This window comes from Dendropsophus ebraccatus, chromosome 1 (assembly GCF_027789765.1).
Source record: "Dendropsophus ebraccatus isolate aDenEbr1 chromosome 1, aDenEbr1.pat, whole genome shotgun sequence".
Lineage (NCBI taxonomy): Eukaryota > Metazoa > Chordata > Amphibia > Anura > Hylidae > Dendropsophus > Dendropsophus ebraccatus.
Genome location: NC_091454.1, coordinates 189,136,009 through 189,159,008, shown reverse-complemented (window position 1 = coordinate 189,159,008; position 23,000 = coordinate 189,136,009).

The window sequence follows — 23,000 nt, the reverse complement described above, 5'->3', positions numbered from 1 at the left end:
GCACAAATTGCTCTCAAGTGAAGCATTGTTAAATTAAACAAGCTACAGAAACAGGAAAATTATTATTACAGGCATTCCCGTATTACATGCCATCACAGGAACAGCTATTACTAAGAACTTTCCGCTGGATATAGATGGGGAAGCAAAATGACAAACCTGTCTTAAATGAATGAAGTTACATCAATGCATTGGCAGCCTCACTGGTATGAATTTCTTTATTCACATTATTACAATGAAGTTTGTGTAGCATATATATTTTGACATCTTTGACTTGAGCATAAAGGAAAAAAAAATAATAATAAAAAAATATATACACACAAAAAGAGAGAAAGAGGGAGAGACACATACAGATAAATACACAGAGGAAGAATTAAAAAAAAGTTGGAATGCTGTTTCAAATATAAGTAAAACACAATGCAATGATTTACAATGTTCTTAGTTTCATAGATTATTCCAATTAGAACATAAAAGGCATCACACTACATACTGAAAGTGAGACACTTTACTATGTCATGGAAAAAAGTAATTTAGAACCTGATATCAGCAAGACATCTCAAAACCTCTATAAACTGTTCGGCGTTGATAGTACTTTTCCAGCTGTGCAAGCTTCAAAGGCTATTGGAAATATTGGAGGACCATACCATAAGAGATGTAGTGTTAGGTTTGGGACAGAAGGATACAAGACATGTGAGGCCCTTTCACTGGTAACCGCCCCACTGTCCCTGCCTGCTTACCGCAATAAGCCCTAGGCGGCAGCGGGTAACTGGACGACGGTCCCTAACCTATTTGAGTGTAACACAGAGACAAGACAAAACAAACACAATAAATACAGAGTCGTCAGGTCAGAAACTATCTGTCAAAGCGGTACAAAATCAGAAGGCGGGGAGAATTGTCAGCAAGTCAAGCCAAAAGTCAGAGAAACCAGGGAATACGTAACCAGGATACAAACACTAGCTTAGAGACAATCAATAATGAGGCTCTATAACAGGCAAAGAGGGATGGCATAGGCAGGAGTTCCAGCCCCAGGGTCTGATTGGGGCAGGAACTCCAACCTCCCTAATAGAGCTAAATCTGACTGGCAGCTGCAGCTACTAGTCAGCATTCCTGAGAACTATACACAAATGGAATGCTTGGCCGGGGAGTGGTACAGCGCATGTAGCTATAGACGCCACCAGTGCGCCCCTAGCAAGAGGCCAGGCAGGTTACCAGGGACACCGTTGGTGTGTCCATGCAGCCGGCCACGGACCCCGCTGCTGATTGTCAGGGGCCAAGTGTATCAGCCATCACTCTCCAAGTTAATTCTGCTGTTTATTAAGGTGCAGGTAACATCAGGTACATACAGGACGCGTTTCGGCCAAGCATGGCCTTTATCAGCTTAGAGGTAGTACTATAGTACCTCTAAGCTGATGAAGGCCATGCTTAGCCCAAACGCGTCCTGTATGTACCTGATGTTACCTGCACCTTAATAATCAGCAGAACTAACTTGGTGAGTGACAGGTCTTCTCTACTATATATCTGGCTTCTCCACCTCGAGCACCACCGTCCCTCGGAAGTGGCGTCCTCTCTACATCAACTTGAGCGTATCAGCCGGTGCCGGCTCCTGCCATGTAGGGTTTTGAATTGTGATAAGAAGCCATCTCCTCTTGAGTTTACCAGAAACAACATCTGTGGTACAATAACATTTGTGATAAAATAGCAGGTTAACCACTGAAACCTTTCACCCACTCAGCTACCTGTTGGAAACCTCATTTGGTCTGATTTTCTCTTCTATTGTTGTAGTGGAACCATCTGGCTGTTTTTAGATCCAACATGGAGATGTCCAGGCTCTATGATGCATACAGTATGCCCTTAAAGTTATTCTTGAACCTGTTAAAATAGATCCCCATGGCTTATTGACTGGGTGAAAACAATAGGTATCTGATCAGACATTTCCTGCATGTCAAGGTATCACCAGAAAGTGGTGGACCAGGGACAGTTGAGTATCCCATTTTAAAGCCACATTAAAAACTTGTTTCTTTTTCTTAGCTCCCTTAAATAAGTTCAATAAAGTATATATTCCTTAATCAAGCTTAAAAAAAAAAAAAAGGACTGTAGAAGGATGAGTCTGGTGAAGTCTGCCACCAATATATTTGTATACCCCTTCATATCTGAGACTAGAGTGGTTATGCATTTTGTCTGCTAACGGCCGCTGCACTCAGGGAATAAGCGCTCCAAACCAGGCTCAGAGAAATTCCCTAGCAGGTCATTTCTTCAGGCAAATTGTCGACAATAAAACACAGGTGGTTTCCAAGTTGTGACCCAAGGGCCTAAAGCGAGACACAAATCTCAACAGTCTGAGCGCCACCTGAATGACCAGGGACCTGAAAGCAAAACATGGGCTGCAGTGGATTACACATCAGAAAAGACTCCTACTTCTGAATGAAAGCATATTTTTTTTTCTGCTGGAGGCGGACAGTTTAAAAAAAAAAAATGGCAGCAGCTGTCCCACAGTATATGATTTCCAGCCAGCACTACTTTTCTAGGCCCTGCCTGAACAAACAGGTTGGGGATAAAATATGATGTGCGCTGAGCGGTGCCATAAGTGAAAGTTGACCAGTAAGCATGGGCAGAAACGTTACATCTTTATAACTGCCCACTGGGTTAATGTACTGTACAGTAGTTAAAGCTGGGCTAGAGGTGGGAAGTGCTACATATGCTGGAGAACAGTGCTTCTCAAACTTTTTCTACTGGAACCTCACCCAACAGACCAAGGCAATGCCTGGGCCTTACCAGACTGACCAAGAGGGTGCCTGGGCCTCACCATCTGTGGTGAAAGTCCATTTAAAAGCTGAAAATAATGCTAGGGCTACCTTTCACCTGGCTCCCAAGCTCTATATAGTAATAGCGTAAGTAAAAAATAAATTAATAATGTTGTTAAAATGGAGATGTTTGCAAACAGAAAAAGGACTAAGCAGATCATAGTTACTTTTGTAAAAACTGACTCCCCAGCTGGGCCTCACCAACAACTAGGGGGCGCCTCCCTGGTGAGGCCGCCTCACAGTTTGAGAAGCACTGCTGTAGAGAGTATACGCACAGCAGAGGGATATTGTGAAGTTTCAGCTGCAGAACGCACTGGTGACTCATTCTGGAAGCCCTAAAGATGCCAGTCCTGAAGAGCTTCCAATGGCAGCTTTATTCCTACTTACAGTAAATAAATACTGTGGCTGCCAATTCCAACAGGACCATAAAGAAATATTGCTTGTAATTGAAGCCCTTCAGGAGATAATGAATGATGTGATGGTGGAACAGGAGAAAGCGAAGGAGGAGGAAGAATGCTGATTCGCACAGTGGGGCCAGTAATTCACACATGGTTTAGAGGGTGAGTTGCTGTACCGTCAGTGGCAAAGTACACTAATGTGCAGCCAGGGGAAAGCTTTGAAGAATTTGTCGGAGAAGGAGGTTTTGTTCCCACAGTAGGGTGGCACCTAAAGGAGATTATGGGCCCCACTGAAGCGTGGCTGGAGAAGATGCAAAGGACCCAGAGGAGACACCTCCCATCGGGGACAGCTTGTCCTTGCCTCTCTGCAGCTTGGCGGGAGGCAGAGTTTTACCTACATGTTGGATGAGTATGTGTCCACACTAGAGATGAGCGAACCTCAAGCATGCTCGAGTCCATCCGAACCCGAACTTTTGGCATTTGATTAGCGGTGGCTGCTGAACTTGGATAAAGCCCTAAGGCTATGCGGAAAACATGGATATAGTCATTGGCTGTATCCATGTTTTCCAGACAACCTCAGAGCTTTATCCAAGTTCAGCAGCCCTCACTAATCAAATGCCAAACGATCAGGTTCGGATGGACTCGAACCCGAACCCGGTTCGCTCATCTCTAGTCCACACGTCTCTTGATACTGAACAATAGGTCTTCCCCATTTAACTTTTGGGTTACCTGGCCAGAGCTTGCCCTTTATAGCCTGGGAGTGCTGACCTTCCTTGCGGCAGGTGTGCTGCCTAAACTCATGTTTAGCACGCAACAGTGAGTGCATCACACATGCATCACTCAGGGAATAAATGTGAACAACAGTTACTTAGTCTCTGTTGTTCATAGTAATTCCCTGAGTGACTAAGTCACGGAGATAACACTCAGGGAATCAGTGTGAACAGCAGTCAGGACTGTATTTGCTATTAGGCACTCGGGGGTTCTGTGCCTAGGGCAGCAGCATTGAGGAGAACAGCACTTTAGTGAGTAAAAATAAAATATATAAATAGCTTTGATGTAACTGCTACTGCTATGCTTTGGGCTGTAAAAAAAATCCCTTTGGAAGAATCTATATGAATCGAAACTGAAGTGAAATTTCCCTGCAGATTTCCATGCCCAAGTAGATTTGTGATTGACGTCAGTACTTTCTTTGTATAGGGGTGAGATCCACAGTGAATCGCCAACAAAATCTGTACGTACTGTAACTTATGCAATTTTGATGACTATTTTTGAAAATCTTCATGAAAAAAAATGTAGACACCCAACGGGATATATTCAGTCCAAGTGCCTGCAGCAGCATAAGCTGTAAATACAGCTCTGACAGCATTGGGTGACTAACTCCAGGCAACAGTCTAAGATTTACTGGCCACAGCAGGTAGTGTATAACTACCAAAACACTCTGGGATTTACTGGGCATAGCAGTGAGCTTAACACTATTGTACGAGGTTTCTTTTCTCTTCTTACACCTTAGTAAAATGGTATCACTCTAGTGTCACAGGTTAGGACAGATTGACCGCTGTTCCTTACTCCATCCACTAGATATCACTCTCACACACAGCACAGCTGCAGCTAACACTTAGGTCTAGCTACACATACACAGAATTCAGTTTTTCCTGACTAGAGTCCCAACCTTCATGGGTTTCTAGTAGAGATGAGCAAACCGGGTTCGGGTTCGAGTCGATCCGAACCCGAACAATCAGCATTTGATTAGCTGGGGCTGCTGAACTTGGATAAAGCTCTAAGGTTGTCTGGAAAACATGGATACAGCCAATGACTAAATCCATGTTTTCCAGATAGCCTTAGGGCTTTATCCAAGTTCAGCAGCCACCGCTAATCAAATGCCGAAAGTTCGGGTTCGGATCGACTCGAGCATGCTAGCATCTCTAGTTGCTAGACAAGACAGGGGAACCAGAGATAAGGGAGTCTTCACCCTTGCCTACACCGAGGATTTTACAGTTGGAACAGGACAGTCGACCACCTTAGAGAAAAAGGACAGATAAACTCAAAACTGTACCTGCAGTAGAGCACAGTGCAAGTTCAGCCGCTCTCTAATGACAAGAGACTCATCTTTGTAGCAAGTCAGCTCCACCCAGAGCAGAGACCTGGGACTTGTACTACAACAATAAGATGGAAACCCAACACTGTGGGGCAGAAGGCGGTTAGGTGAGATAACTAGACTCATCCATATGTGAGTACGAGGATTCTTCAAACACTTCTCAACACTTCACCACATCCTAGTACCAAGTGCATTAGGCAAGGGGCCTCCTATCCGGTCCCTATCTCCTGTAACTGTTTCTTCTATCAATTGACCTAAATGCCTGTTGGACTATTGTATGAATAATTTATTGCACTGTTTTGCACTCTGAGCATTGTTTGTTACTGTTTGCACTAAGATACCTTTTTCATGTAAAGTTTACAAGTCGTTTAAAGTGGGACTCATATCTGCCGCCGCACCATCACCTACACCTCGCACCTCACATTTGTCCAATCCAAGGTCCGGCTGCCCTGGGTCCAGGGATGGGTGTTACCGCTCCTGGACACCGTGACAAGTACGCTCCAAAACACAAGAACACACCAGCATGCCATACATCAGTAACCGCAACCCAGACCATGGCACTATATTGCAGTTAGTGCCCTGAAAAGGGGAATTGGTGAATTGGCATTTTTTTTAAGATAACTCTTTCTTTCTAGCAGCAGCATCCTTTCCCTATGCTAGTCTGTACTGCAGTGGCAGCGGGGTTATAGCTGTCATGGCTGAGGAAATGCCCACAGCCTTAGGCTGGGTTCACACTATGTATATTTGAGGCTGTATTTGTGAGGCTGTATAGCAACCAAAACCAGGAGTGGATTGAAAACACAGAAAGGCTATGTTCACATAATGTTGTAATTGAGTGGATGGCCATCATTTAATGGCAAATTTTTGCTGTTATTTTAAAACAACGGCTGTTATATTGAAATGATGGTAGTTATTTACCGTTATATGACGGCCATCCACTCAATTTCAACATTGTGTGAACAGAGCCTTTCTGTGTTTTCAATCCACTCCTGGTTTTGGTTGCTATGAGGACCTGACTTGAGGACCAAATACTGCCTGAAGTATACAGTGTGTGAACCCAGCCGTAAAGTGTCTAGATTTGCTGCTCAGCAGCCTTTCAACAAGCTTTATTTTATATCCAAATACTGGATCCAAATACAGACTTCCACAATAAAGTCTGTGTTCAGGCCTGGGAACCTGAATACACAGATTCTGGAATGGAACCAGACATTATAATCTGGGTAAAGTATGTAAAATACATACGCTATAAGGCACATAATGCATAATGCGATTGCCAAACAAAATGAACGTTGTTGGCAACCAGCAATGAACTTTAACAAGATAGCATAAATAACAACATGTATACAAGGCCCTGTTGCAATAGCAACCAAAATAACTTAATAGTTTAATAAGGGGTTAAGAGTCCACTGTTGTTGTTTTTTGTTTTTTTTTAAATGTAGAATAGAATATTTTATGTGTATGTATGTCTACATGGGGAACAAACCAGTACATAGTGTCAATAAAACTCATGCCATAGACAATACACATTATATAAATATATAGGAGTCCAATGTTTGTGCCAGTAGGTTATTGATGTCATTGAAGACATTCTTTATCACTCTTTTATATATCTTTTTGTACTGTGTAAAGAAAAAAAATATTTTTGCATCTGTGGGAAGTGAACAATAATTTGAAGGATAGGAGTTGGGTAGGTTTGGTTTTGGTGGTGGAAGACGGGATGGGTCATGGGAAAGAGGGGCAGGTCATAAATATTCATGAAGCAAGTGTCCTCATGTTTATAGCTATGATATGTTGTACACAATTTTCTATTTCCACTCCTATTTTGCATTTTATTCCCTATCCATTCAAGCAGAAATACACAAGATCAAAACTGGAAATTTCTATTTTATTTCAGCCATTCGATAAGTGCATATCTGCCATATTTTAAATGCAACATGAATTATTATTCACATTTTTGGATATTTCTTGTTTGTCCTTCATAAACTGAGATATTTGTTATTCGTTTTAATTTCTACCGTTCTCACATTCCCTTTAGGAATAAATGATCATAGGGATAGACATTTTGCTATCAAGGTGCTAAATGTAATCTCTGCAATTCCTACCTACAATGATAGCTACTGAACTGTGACTCATAGCAATAACTGCTAAGTTCCTTACGAGCTGGCTGGTTGACTTTGGAACAAACAACAAGCATATATTTAGTTGTAAGGGATCTTATAACATTCACTACCTCTCCATTGCCAGGTAAAATCCAGTTACTTAGAATATACTAAACTGCAAATTCCTTAGTAACAATAAAGTAGTCTTCATTGTAATATCTACATTTGGTATGTCAAGCCTTTGCCATTTACAAACTGTTTCTCGTTTCTTTGCTCTAAAGAACACGTCATTTCACAATACTTCAAGGTATAAACTGGTGCCATGGGGAGAAAAGAAGGTTAGCTTTAGTTCATATTAAAACTGAGATTATTGCATCTAAATGCCAAAGGATATTCCCAACTCAAGAAAATGACATCATAGTTACTGTATATCTCGCTTCAGATGCCTGAGGGGATCAATACAGTTTGTATCTGGTTGCAGGGCTTGAGTCATACTCAGCGGAACACCATTTCAGCACCATGGACAGATACAGTATATAAAGCCAGGAGAGCGAGGTTTCAGACCAGTATGTTAGTGCTGCAGGTCCCAGTGTGATAGAGCTTCTTAAAAGGCACCCTGAACTGAAAGCATCATAGATGATAGGGCTAGCTGATAAACTACACCCATAAAATGTGGCCATTTCTTTTGGAAAACTTAAAGGGGTAATCCATGATTAGAAAACTCAGCTACTTTCCTTGAAAAAAGCACCACATCTCAGGTTGTGTGTGTGGTATTACAGGTTTATTAAGGTCTATTCACTTTTAATATAGCTCAAATATAGTCTCAAAATCACATCCATAAGAGCAGTAGCAGGTTGGATGCCTGACCTTTGGAGACAGCTGGAAACTTACAGTGCTATACTTCGCTACTATGTTCCTCATTACATTACTAATATGCATTGGACAAACCCTTTAACTACTACTTTATTTATTTACTTGTGAATTTATTTATTTACTTTTTGCACATGTTGCCCCAAATAAAAAATAAATAAATAATATATATATATATATATATATATATATATATATATATATATATATATATATATATACACAGTGGTACCTTGGTTTAAGAGTAACTTGGTTTAAGCGCATTGCTTTGGTTTAAGAGCTCCCTGTCCTGGGTGGGAGCGCGAGTGGGGGAGGGGCATGGTCTTCATAGCAGGGTCTACAGCACTGTACTCTTACCCAGGAAGTCTCACTCACCTTCCAAATCATAGCAGATCCACTTCAGGCTGGGGCTTACATCAGGGGACAGGACTGTGGAGGTAATCTCTCCATAGCTGTAACCTCTCTCTCCCCAGACAGAGAGCACTGCATGTATGTGCCCACATCTGTCCTGCTCATTCCTTCATGCTCCCTGCAGTCTCTGTCAGCCCTTGTGTTTCCCATCCTTTCGTTTACTGTACAGTAACTTATAATATCACATATTCTGCTGTTTCTGAATGTTTGTTTCATCTGTCCTACATGTTATTCAGAATAATAAATCATTATTTTGGGGTGTGAAACCAATTGTCTGCATTTCTATAATTTCTTATGGGAAAATTTGCTTTGGTTTAAGAGTGGATTTGGATTACAAGCACCGTCCTGGAACCAATTATGCTCGTAATCCAAGGCACCACTGTATATAATTTTTTTTATATATTTTTTATTATTATTTTTTTTATAAAAACACTGCTTTAAAACTTACTTTTAGTAGTCCATTTAGGACATTGACACTCTGATTGTTAAGGGGTCAAACTTGCACTGTGTAATACCTCAGCTGTCCTGCAGTAGCCACTGTAGGTGTGTATGTGTGTGTGTGTGGGGGGGGGGGGGGCAAAAAAAAACCATCTCCTCACTATGTCCCTCTGGTGATTATCGCAAATTACCAGAAATTTGGGAAGCCAGGCAAAAGACAATGGTCTGACCGCCGGGGTGGCTTTTGTCTGATGAAGGGTTCTGTACTTTTATAATGACGAGAAATCACAAGTACCAGTTTCAGCATAAGGAAGAACAAGTAAGCATTACTAATGTTGTTGCTCTGTTGATCTGTCTATGTATTCATCTTTATAAATTTGAGATTCTTTAACTATTCTTGAACTTTGACTTGGAGAACGATCACTATAACTGATAGGGAGCCATGTGAAAAACATGCTTCCACAACAGATGGCCGGCCACAGACTTTCTAAGCTTGCTCTAGGCTACGGCAGATTGCTTCAACAATGGAATATGAATATCTAAAGTACACGTGCCACAGCCCATAGAGTTATATTTTGTGCTCATCTGACTGTTCTAACCTCTCTCTTTTCCTCAGCCACTAACAGTATTAATGCCGTCTCACCCAGTCCTGCACTCCTGCCCTGAGATTCACCCATAGCCTCAGTGTCCCTAGGAGCCATGTGCCTTGTTTATTTGCCATTGTCTCCCAGCAGGTAAAAAATTGCCCTGGAACTGACCCTGGCACGAAATAGCCAACTGGGAACACACAGACACAAAGCCTTTTCCAGCAGGTTACACGCTACGCTATAATTCAACTGCTCACTAGCTCCGATTTGTTTTGTACCAGTTATATCTTCACCTCCTTGCATGATATACAAAAGCACAAGGGATTGGTAGGGTTGACCTTAGGTGACAGCAGATTTGTTTGAGAAGCAAGGTCATATAAGCTATGAGCATGTCTTTAAAAGACTAAAGTACATTATACTTTTCATGTGTTTTGGATGTACTGTATTTATGCCTCAGTAGACTTTCATTGGTTTTCATGCTTCCCTCAGGTTTGTATTATATGCTTTGATGAATTGAGTGATGAGCACTGGTAAGTGACATAGCTACCATTATACAAAGTATAACGTCAGCAGTCCTGGAACTCACAGCTTTTTTCTCCAATTGTATTTTCAACTTTGTGGCTGCAATTCCTGTGAATGTTTGTGAATATTTTGGCTACAACTTAAAGCGGCAAGTTCGGGCCAATGAACCTGCTGATATCACCCAGCCGCTCTTTACCTTAGGACTCCAGCGCTGCTCTTCTTATTTCTGTCCATTCCGGTATAGTGGCGCTTTTTGATAATTTCGGATATGCTAATCTACAGGTTAGGAGCATTGTGGGTGTTGCCTGTCGGCCTGGAGCACCGACTTGGCCCACCTAGCCCAACCCCCCCTTTTAACCTGAAACCTTGACCCTTAACCTCTGTTGAATGCCCTAACTCATCTGCCGGAACCTCACGCGGAACCTAAGCCGTCTTCCAAAACTCTTCCGCCAGAACCTGACTCCTCTACCTGGCTTCCAAACTATTATATTAGTTTTAATAGACCCCTAGATGCCCAACAAGTGTGTCATTTTGGCCCCTGTTCAGGATGTATGCAGTGTGGTCTGATGGATGGAATAGTACAGACCTCTACACAGTAAGTGGCACCCATCATAAATCAGGGACTTCTTCTGACATTGTTATACGGATACTCAACTAAACTAAAACTAGTGTAAAACTAGCCTAACTCACACTATTGCTTGTCCCTGTTTTTTTTTTTGTTTTTTTTTTTAACTTTTACTCCACTTTGAACCCATTTCAATGTAAACACCTGCTAAAACAATTTCAGATTTATCTTAGATCAGCTTGAGCATGAATAGTTTCCCAAGCTCCTAGCAAACGTTTTCATTTCATATGTGTTTGCTATCAGAGATGATCGAACAGCGCTGATGTTCAGGTTCGTACGAACTCGAACCATCGGTATTTGACTCCCGCAGTCTTCCCGTTCCATGGAGAAGGTGGAGACAGCCCGAGTCCCGCCTGGAAAACAGCATTACAACCTATGGCCCAGACTGCTTTCCTGTTTTCCAGGCGGGACTCGGGCTGTCTCCACCTTTCCCACGGAACAGGAAGACTGCGGGAGTCAAATACCAATGGTTCGAGTTCGCACAAACCTGAACATCAGCGCTGTTCGATCATCTCTGATAGCAAACACATATGAAATGAAAACGTTTTGAGCTCAGCAGGTCTATGCTTTCTTAAAAATTTGTTAAGAATTCCTATGTCTCACAGTAAAAATTAGATACAGCATCATAACACAGTATAGTAAAATCACAGCACAACAACAGGGTAGTCACGAATAGGTTTAGAATACCCAACTCCAAACATACTAGGGAACATTTATCAATGAATGGTATATGCCATGGAAAAGACACCAATTTTTACACAAACCCCAGAAACAGGCAGAAATCTACACCTGCTCCAGAGCAGATGTAGATTTCTGCTCTCGCTGTGCGTCAGGTGCAGGTCCCACCTGATTTACTAAAATCGATGTACGAGTATGCCGGTCTTGATAAACGTCCCTCAATATTCTACATTGATTCTCTAAATATAAATCAGTCTGATTTGATTGAAAAATATAACAGGATTACTCTAGTCAAGCACCATCTCCTACTTATTCTAAAATGATGACCTACTAATTGGTAAGTTGAGATTTGGGATTGCCGTGCTGCTTATTACTTGCAGAAGCAATATGCAGTAAATGGTGATCAATGGAAAAGTTATTCTGAACAGTAAAATATAAATAAATATAGTAAAAAATATCATAAATACTAAGGTATATATTGCGTATGATATACCCTTCCTGTGCACCAAGTCCAGACAATTGGAGTGATAGAGGGGGAAAAGGGGGAGGTGAGTACCTTTTTTTTTTTTTTCCCAACGCCAGCATGAGGCAATTTTAATTTTAAAAGTATTTCCTGGGCAACCCCTTTAATACTGTAATATTTAATAAAATTATCCTGAATTATGGATAATAGAGCAGGAACAGAATGACTGGTTTGTGCTAAACAAGGTTAGAGAGAATTATTCCCTCTGTGTTCCATGGGATTTTCTATACAACATACAGAATTAGATGATGAAAAGTCTACTGATGTGAAGTAAAATACTTATCATCACATTCCGGGATGAGCAGACTCAACTCTCTTAGGATAAACATGATTATACTGTGATTTCACAGGAGACAACCTCAATGAGCAAGCATACCATCAAGCCCTATGATACGAATGTTCTAAAACCTCAGTGGTCAAAATGTGGCACAGACTGATAGAAATTACCAGGATACTAAACAACCCCCGTTGCTATGTAATTTTCATCACCAGCAATAAGATCATTTCTACCCACCAACCGTTGTTCCCATTTCTTTGCACAAAGTTCCCTGTGCCAGCTGTGTTGCCACTTTTCCACTATTAATCTCACCAGGGATTAATTCAGCCTGCAAAATCTAATATGCACATTATGCCCTACATAGGAATATGTTACAATTATTATTGCTTTAAATGACCCTTACATTTCTTAAAACGACATTTAGCATGCAAAAGTAATTATCTTTAATTACATCTCAAGCACACAGCAGGATGAACAGTAAATAGTTATGACATTACTGTTGAGAGTATTTTTTTTTCTCGAGCGCATATTTTATGCATAGTGCCAAATATAAAGAATTCTACAAATCATTTTAACTCTATAGGAGACACGGGCATGATTTCACAGAACAACAACAGAAGCATTTCTTGTCTGCAACACTTTTCAAGATTAAAAGCCTAAAGAGTTTACTTTTCAGATGACAGGACTGATAACTGTGTAGTACATTGTGCAGAACTGGGGTGGGGGCGGGGGATACATGAAATAGGGATTTTCTTCTTTAAAGTGAATGTCCCAGCAGTACATATGCCTCGGTCCTTTTTTTGAACTGTGTCCCAGTTCTCTCTTACAACGCCATTCTATTCCTGGGTACCAACCCGGGGTGAAGCACTGGAGAGGGTGGGAGGGAACGTTGATTCTAATAGAGACGCGTCTTAGAGAGGCACAGGGGTTTCCTCCCACTGGGGACTGGGGAATAGAACTGCGGCATACGCGGGAACTGGGCCGTGGTTAAAAAAGAGGATGGCGCCAACAGCTTCCCTGCACCGACTCCATCCTATCTATGTGAAAATCTAAAAGCAAATGTACAGCTGATACATACGCTTAAAAGGAAAATTATACTGATGGGTACTGTACCTGTGCATTCTTCTTATTTTCCTATATCGCGCTGTTTTAGAAAATTTTGATCCAAAATAAATATGCTAATTAGTCTATTTGATGCACTGGGGGTGTTCCTCTGCCCCTTAGTGCATCGTCCAACTGGTTTGTATGGCCTCCTACTTATGTGTATTCATCTATGCATAAGTAGGAGGGGGCGTACAGGATGGTGTACTCAGCGGATAAGGATGCCCCAGTAACCAAACTTACTAATTAGCATATTCATGTTGGATCTAAATACTGTAAAACAGAGCAACACATAGGAAGATAACAGAGCCGGAATGTGCAGCTCTGCCGCAACAGGTACATATAAGCAGGTTCATGTACAAACCTGTTGATAGAAACTTCTTTTAGGATTCAGAGTAAAGTAAAAATAATAATAGATTTCTCCCTCTCTGAGTCGATCCGAACCCAAACCTTCGGCATTTGATTAGCGGTGGCTGCTGAAGTTGGATAAAGCCCTAAGGCTATGTGGAAAACATGGATATAGTCATTGGCTGGATCCATGTTTTCCAGACAACCTTAGAGCTTTATCCAAGTTCAGCAGCCCCCGCTAATCAAATGCCGAATGTTCGGGTTCGGATCGACTCGAACCCGAACCCGGTCCGCTCAATTGCTGTTTTTTTGGATAAATACAGGAAATCAGAAGATACTGTATGAGATAGTAAAGACAAATACATTATAGGTTTAAAAAGAGGCAATAAAGATATATAGACTAGCGTGAAAGATAGTCTGAACATAAGAGATGTGTTGAGGCGATGTAATCTGGCAGATAAGTACAGTCATCTAGAAGCACTGACTATTTGTATTACATTTGGAGAAAAATAAAATAACTGCAGAGAGGAAACCTGAGAAATATGACAAGGATTCACACTATGCCATTAATTGTTTTAAGTTTCTGACACCTCTGTTGTGAGTATGAGGCTTGTTCTATCACAACTCCTTGAATCTGTCATTGAGCATTAGGTTTTGCTCCAGTACATTTTTTCCTAAAATATAGTAAAGTGTAAAATCAAGTTTATAAACTAAGGCTCTGCAGGATTTCAAGTCGCAAAATGAGCATTACAATCTTTCTGCATTTATTGGATATGTCCTGAGAAATTACAGTTGTGCTTAGCCAGGCTGGGTTCAGTTTGCTGCTTTTACGGATGTATTCTTGCCCAACATCATCCTAAAATCTGCTCATAAAAGAAACATTTTTTTGTATGTTGGAATATATATCTATATCTATACCTAAAGGAGATATCTGGAAAGATAAAGAACAGCTGCTTCCTAGACACGTAAAACGCTTGTGTAACCTGAGATAATACACATACTGGTACCTATGTAGGAGGCACATACCAAAAGACATCATATCAGTATTATAATTGGGACTGACAATATAAATTCATCTGTATGGGCCATATTACACGGGACGATTATCGTGTGGAAAATCTTATATCGTTCAAATTCAAATGACAATTGTCCTGTGTAATTGCAGGCAACGATCGATCTTTTGTGTGTCATTGATCCATGATTTAGATCTGACTCTAAAATCATTGTTAATCGTTCGCTATAGTTCCGCATTTGTTAGCTAATTGTTCAGTGTAATTGCACATTGTTCCTTTTTTTTTGCTGGGATCAAATGGAGTAAATGATCCTAGTAATGATCATAGTAACAATTGTAACTAACCAACATCATTCTGTATAATATGGTGAACGATTTCAGGTTAAAGATAAGCAATTGCTTACGAGAACATGTAATGCTGCGTTTACACGGAACGATTATCGTTCGAATTTGCACGATAGCGATCGAATTCGAACGACAATCGTACGTGTTATTGCAGCGAACAATCAAACGGCGAGCGAGAAATCGATCATTTTGATCTTACAACACGTTCTTAAATCGTCGTTCGCAAAAAAATTCGCAGATCGCTCAGTGTAAACAGTTGTTCACCGATTTAACCTATGTGCGAGATAGGCTTAAGCGATCGCAAAACGATTTTTCCGTACGATATATCGTTCCGTTTAAACGCTGATCATTATAAAGAAAAAATCGTTACTTAAAATCGTTAATCGTATTTTTCCGAAAATATATACGTTGTGTGAACATTGCCATAATCTAGAAAGGGTCTCCATGGATACGGAGACGCAATGAGGATGTAGTGTGCACAACCCCCTTTGGATGCATGATTCATGGGGCTACATAGCAAGAAACTGTATGGGGCCCCTTAAATCCTGTGCACACACCCCTCCCCATAATCACATGACCCGATGTAGTCACGCTGAATTTTGTTCCGCAAGATCCCCAGCGCATGAGTAACATCACTGGCACGCAGGGTAGCGGGGTGCATGGAATGACGTTTCGCCAGCCACACAGGCCTTGTAGCAGTTGCATGGTCAGCCTCTATGATAGCTACACCAATGGTTCTGCGCATTACCATCTTATTGCGTCTCTGAATACATGAGAATCAAAACTATTACCTGTGAATCTTGCCAATGATCCTGAAGCGGCCCATTTAACTTACTTTAACTCTTCAGGATGATGACAATATTATCTCACTGCTGTTATTGAGCCCCTCAGAGCCTCCTCCCTGGTACACAGCTATTTTTCATTCTCTGTATTTCAGGGAGGTGAGCTATATGCCAGTAGTTAACACCCAGGACATGCTTTCCCTTGCTTCTTTGGCCAAGCACGGCAGAGCACATACTCCTTTCTCTCCCCTATTCCATGACAGGACATAGTTCTGGGGAAAAGCTGCTAAACCCTGGCACTGTAAAGAAGGTTGACTTACACAGTACAGTACTGGGTTTGCAAGCAACAAAGTAAAAGCAGCCAGTAACGCAGGGGCGTAGCTAGGATTCATGGGGCCCCATAGCAGAAAACTGTACGGGGCCCCCTGAATCCTGTACATCCCCACCCCCCATAGATAGCCAACTCTCAAACACACACAATGACGCACATATATACACACACAGAGGCACCATTAACATATATACAAATACACCGCTGACACACATTTACACTTGAATGTGATTACACTAGTGATGACATATACCTCATGAATAGACCGTATACAGGGAAATCATCCCCCAAGTGTAATAAGAACCAGAAATATTATCTGCAGCATTTTCTATTAGTGGTGGGTTCTTTTATTAGAGTTCAGCATTAATAGAAACTGCTGCAGAACATCTTTGGAAGCAAACTTGTCAATCACTTGAGACACTACTGACATACAGTACACACACACACACACACACACACACACATATATATACATCAGTGTTACAGACACTACAGCATATACATATATAGCCACAGATACATGCACACACTTACATTACCCACAGATACACACACTCTCTGACATATACATATACCCACAGATACATATGTACACACACATATAAATATATATACAGATACATAGATACGCTCTCTGACATATACACATATACACAGACACATATGTACACACACTGACACTCATACACAGCACTTACAGCTCCCAGGGTAGACAATAGAATGGTAGATAGAATGGCGTGTCCAGAAGGAGGTGTAAAGGACCTTTGATGATGTCATTACCATCCTTACACAGAGGTATTGAGAACCTTTGGGTCATGTGATAAGGTCCTTCATCCCTCTCCTTCTGTGCATACAGGACCTTGCAGGTCCTGCTCCTCTGTCTCTCTCCTTCTGATGTGCAGCCCGCTCACCCTGCACTACAGTGAGCGGGCTTAAGAGTACAGTAGCGGGAGGGGGAATGCGGTGGTCGGCTGTCAGTGGCATACCTAACATGAAGGCAGAGCAGGGCATTCTGGGGCCCCCTAGCAATTCCCTTCCCTGCCCTCATGGTAGCTATGCCACTGCAGTAAAACAGTAAGAAAGGGGTTACACTAAGGACCGAAAAGGGTACCTCTGAGTTTTTTTATTTAAATCAACTGGTAACAGAAAGTTATACAGGTTTGCAAATTACTTCTATTAAAAAAAAAAATGTGCTGCTGAATGTCCTGCAGTGGTGTATTCTTTCCAGTTCACACAGTGCTCTCTGCTGCCACCTCTGTCCATGTCAAGTATCAGGGACTGTCCAGGGCAGGAGAGGATTTCTATGTGGATTTGTTACTGCCAAGAATTTTTATAGTTTAGAGGGGATCCAATGAAGGAGACCAGTCAGGCTATATTTACAGATTCTGTCATTCCTACGAAAGTTAATTTGAGAAATCTGTAGCAGATCTACAGCATGTCAGTCCTGTGTGAACAAAAGTTTTTTTTTTGCACTGAACCTGGAATGACTGCAATACCAGGCCTCCATAAAGGGGTTTTACCACTACATTTTTTTAACCACTCACCCACACAGGATGGGTAATAAAAGTGTAATTGCTGGGGGTTTGGCCATCAGGGCTTTCATCAGTCACAAGATCAGAGATATCTAGACTGGCAGTGTGCTTGCTTGACCACTGTCCATGTACTTCTATAGAAGTAAGAGATTGTGCTCAACAGTCAGAATTAAAGGACAACTCCGGCGGGACCCCCCCCCCAAAAAAAAACACAGACACACACAGACACCATACTCACCATCCCTCCGGTGACGATCGCCACTCCATTCGCCCGCCGTCCGCCTCACCGTCACCTGCGTCCACCGTCCAGCGATGTCTCCTTCTTCCGGGTCCATGAGAGAGAAAAGGCTGCCAGCGCGCTTGCGCACCGGCAGCCTTTTCATTGGCTGGAGCGCATCACATGGCTTCCAGCAAGCTCAGCCAATCAGGGCTGAGCAAGCTGGAAGCCATGTGATGCGCTCCAGCCAATGAAAAGGCTGCTGGTGCGCATGTGCACCAGCAGCCTTTTCTCTCCCATTCACTCTCAATGAAGACGCCGAGGAGGAAGAAGACCCGGACCGCCCCCAGCTCTGACATCACCCGACACCAGAGAAGAGGACCGTGACGACCGTAATAGGTAATGTATATATTCTTTAACTTCCGGGGTGGGGGGTCGGGGGTCGGAAAGTGGGGGAAGGGGGCCAGACCGGGTATTTAACCACATTACAAAGTTATATAACTTTGTAATGTGTGTTAAATAAGCCAAAAAAAAATTTCGCCGGAGTTGTCCTTTAAAGAGGTATTCTACTCAAGCATAATCTTTTGTTGCTGCCCATGATGAGACTACCACTTCTTCCATGCTTCTTATTATCTATTTAGTCTCCTTCCCACAGTTTCTGCTGAAGACACAAAAAACTGTGTGTGAGCTGTACTTTCCGCCGCCACCCTTCCCCCTTCTGAGACAGCTGATGTAAACAAGTCCATGGTAGGCTTTATCTGTAACTTTTTAGCATCTTTGGGATGCTGGGAGGGTTAATCTGTGGTCAAGTTGCTGATGAACTCTGTGATTATCCCTCCTGCATTACAAAGTTGCAGATACAGCCTGTCATGAAGGCAACAGCTCAGAACTGGGGAAAGGAGACTAAATAGATAATAACAAGTATGAAATAAATTGTTAGTCTCACCATGGCCAGAAACATATGAAATCTGTCTGATGTGGAAACTCAAACACCCTTTGGCTATGCTCACACAACACGATCTTGTGGCTGTCATTGGCGTCGGCTGTCAAAAAGACGGCATTTGCCATTGATGGATGTGTATAATGATCATGATCATCGACGGCTGTCATCGGCAAATAACGGTCATCTTTGGGACAATGTAGAAATATGTAGAAGACGGCACTTCCGTGGCGGTGGTGCTCGAGGTGAGAAAAATGTTCAGATATTAGGAAGAGCCCGGCACTCACCAAGTAGATTATGCTTCTTTATTGTAGTGTAGCAAACATATGGTACAAGGACGCGTTTCGGCCAAGCATGGCCTTCATCAGCTTAGGGGTGTACAATACAGTGAGGTCACCAACAGGTATATATACATAACAAAAAACCGCCAAAGTATATGGGCGGGGCCAACGTAATGACGTCACAAAGTGGGCGGGGCCAAACGTGATGACGTCACAGAGTGGGCGTGGCCAACGTAAAAACACCAGGAAGTAAACAATATGGGGAAAACATCAATGGGAATGGGAGGGGAGTAACATAGTAAACAATGGGACATGTGTCACATGATGATGAAGAGTATACACTGCAAGGAAGTACATATAAACATAAACAAACATGTTGCTAGAGACGGCAAATAATAATATCTTAAAGCAGGTCAAGGGGGAGCGGGCCAGTTGCTCCGATCGCAAAGTGAAGTTCATGAGGGAGAGCCGTGTTCCATCTTTGGGACAATGACAGATGCAAAATCCCATCGTGTGAACATAGCCTTTAGGCACATGATTTATGATGGATTTGGATTGAATGAAATGGGAAATCTGGTCCTATAGGTATACGAGCATGATCTTCAGAAGGGCCTTTGACAATCTATCAAATCTATTGTCTAGAAATTTTGAAAAGTAGCTTTTTTGGCATCTCACCAGTGGGTGAGTTTTTTTTTTTATTATTATGAAGGTATATTCAACCTCCATAGGCAGAAGCCTAAAAACAAATCTGTATTTTATCCGTGATTGTCTTTGTATTGCTTATATAGAAGACAAATTACACAGAGGTATACAAAAATAGATTGTAAGCTGTCGTGAGCAGCGGTCTCATGTCTTTCGTCTGCATTGTTAATGTATTGCTATGTAATGTCTATTCTGTTAGAACTGATCCCTAACCAGTGCTCATTTATGGTTAAAAACATAGCATAGCAAGAAGATACGATGCAGCATGCTAGCGCTAAGAAGAATGACAGAGCAATCACATGGAAACACATTAGAAATTCAGCTCTGCTACATCTCTAAGTGTGTAAACCGATAATAAATCGAGCCTGTGTATGTAAATAAGGTTATTACTGGATATGAAGGGGATGTAACAAAACCTGCAATGTTTCAGGAAAGCCGTGAATGCTAATGCTCTTCTGAATTCTACAATCATTGAGTATAAAGGGGCTATTCGAGAAGATATATTGCTCCATAGGATTGTCATTTTATGAAGCATACCCTTGTCCTGTTACACATTACAAAGTCAAAGATATGTTTCAACGACTGCCTGTTCTCTTTAAATTGCAAAGTGCTTCTGTCATATGGGAACTTAATGCACAGGAGAAGAACATATGATTTATTATGGAGAACCATGTACATTGAGCAGGAATTGAACTTCTCATCATGTCAGAGGTTGACTGAGCTGCTTGGCATGCCAAGCTGGTAAGTGAGCATTTATTTGCCATGAAATAAGCTTCTCCACCAAATAGCCCTGGTAAAACCATCCATTAAATCCCTAATATGTGTGCTTAAATCCTTGTAATTGGATTTCATCTGACGGCTGAAATGATATCTACATTGGAGTGTGAAGGGGGGGCACAAGAGAATTTCCGGAAGCGGACATGTCTGATGAGCTGGGAATCCTATATTAGCAACTGGTGGTTTATTTGTTATGGGAATGGATTTCATTGTCTGTGAAGAATACAATTTCTTTGTAACATTGGATGTTCTACTGATGAGCTGCTTAGCAGAATTTAAAAAGATATTTGCATCACACTAAGTCATGTTATGTTGCAAGGATATCATTTTTCTATTGGTGGGGTTCACCCTATCCTGAAAATTAAATCTTAAGCCCCATTCATGTTTATATGTCTTCAGACTGTCAACATGCCCCTTGGCATTAATGCACCAAACGTAGTAGAGTTGTGACTAGAGATGAGCGAAGCATTGAAATATTCAGTTCACAATGGCAACGTTCACAAATTTTTACGACAAAATTTGCAAGCTTTGAGAACCGAACTTAATGAATCAATACAAACCTGTCTGCATTCCCCCAGCGTCCTGATCATGTCTTCAGTCGCTTCCAGCATTGTCAGCCAATCACTGGCCATGGTGCTGGCCCTTCTAAGTCAGTGATATGCTGAGTGGGTTGTCACTCTCTGCTCAGCCAATCACTGACTAACTGATAATGGACAGCATGTCTTGAGAGTAACAACCCGCTCAGCCAATCACTGGCCGTGGTGTTGTCCCTCAGTCATTGATTGCCTGAGCATTCAGATGAAGATACAAAAGAGAACAGTAGGATAGTGCAGACAGGTAAATTAACATTTTCTCTTTGCAAATTTAGCGAATTTCGCTTCATTCAAATAATAATTTTTTTTTCTAAATTCACTGTAAATCTTTGCTGGATTCTCTTTGTTCAACACTAGTTGTGGCCATATTTGGTGCATCTCTTAAACGTATCCAATTTAATATGTTTCTGCCCTGGCCCAAAACATAACAAACAGGCTAGCAGAAAGGAGAATTCCAGCACCAGGAAAGTCCATAGCAAATTCTTTATTGTGACATCCGTATAAAACAATAAAACCTGACATTTTTTGTCCTACTACACCATCTTTGGTTACAGCTGAACAATCCCGCCTCTACTTCTGAGACAGACTGGTCTATTCAGTGACAACTCCCACTGCCAATTTCTGACTGAGACAGGAAAGCACTTTGGCCAGTGATTGGCTGAGCGGGCTGTCACTGCCGAGACAAGTCCATCTTGGACAGAGGAGGTGGCTTCTGCCAGGACCCTCAGATGACACAGGAGGGCACTAGGGGGAATGTAGAAAAAAAATAGGCTGACTTATGTTCTGCATCAGAGCATCCCTTTTGTACACAGGTGGCTGATACATAGCCAGATATATCCTCGGAAATCGGGTATTACAGGTGCCCAGCATTCGAACTTATGTTCTTTATTTCAACAACATGAAGTACAGTAAATGGCAATATTTTGGCCCTGACATTTGAGTCTTGGTGAAACCTCTTGACAAAGACCCACGTGTCAAGGTTGAAATGTTGGAACACAAAAAAGGCAAGTCAGCTCTCCTAGGACACAATTCACACTAGGCAGGAGCACTTTGCTATAGCTGAAATTGCAAACAAACAAAAACACAGAAAAATGCAACAGCTCATTGCAATGGTAAGATACAGACCTACTACAGACATGAAAATAGTTAAAAGCAGCCCCCTCACTGCTAAAAAAAAAATCCCACAAAAATAATGAGGCTCTTGGTTACCATTTGCAAACAGTGTAAACCACCCCACCAACGGTAAGGTGGCCTCATGCTCGAGGCGGACCCTACACTGTACTATGGCCTCTCCATGGCATGTTGTACACCCATGTTCTGGGCATTCAAGATCCAACTTATAACAGCAAAAGTAATAACACCACCTGGGTGGGATGGGTGGAGTGCACAACCAAGTAGAGTAAGCCACTCCCCCCATCTGGAACACAGAAAAAAAGACAAATTTGGTCAGCTCTCCTAGGACACCATTAACAACACTAGGCAGGAGCACGTTGCTATGGCTGAAATTGTAAACACAAAAACACAGAAAAATGCAACAGCTCACCACAAAGGCAAGATGCAGACCCACTACAGACATGAAAATAGTTAAAAGCAGCCCCCATGCCGCCCCCGTAAAAACAAACAAACAAATCCCACAAAAATAATGAGGGTCTTGGTTACCATTTGCAAACAGTGTAAACCACCCCACCAACGATATGGTGGCCTCATCTTGCATGCCC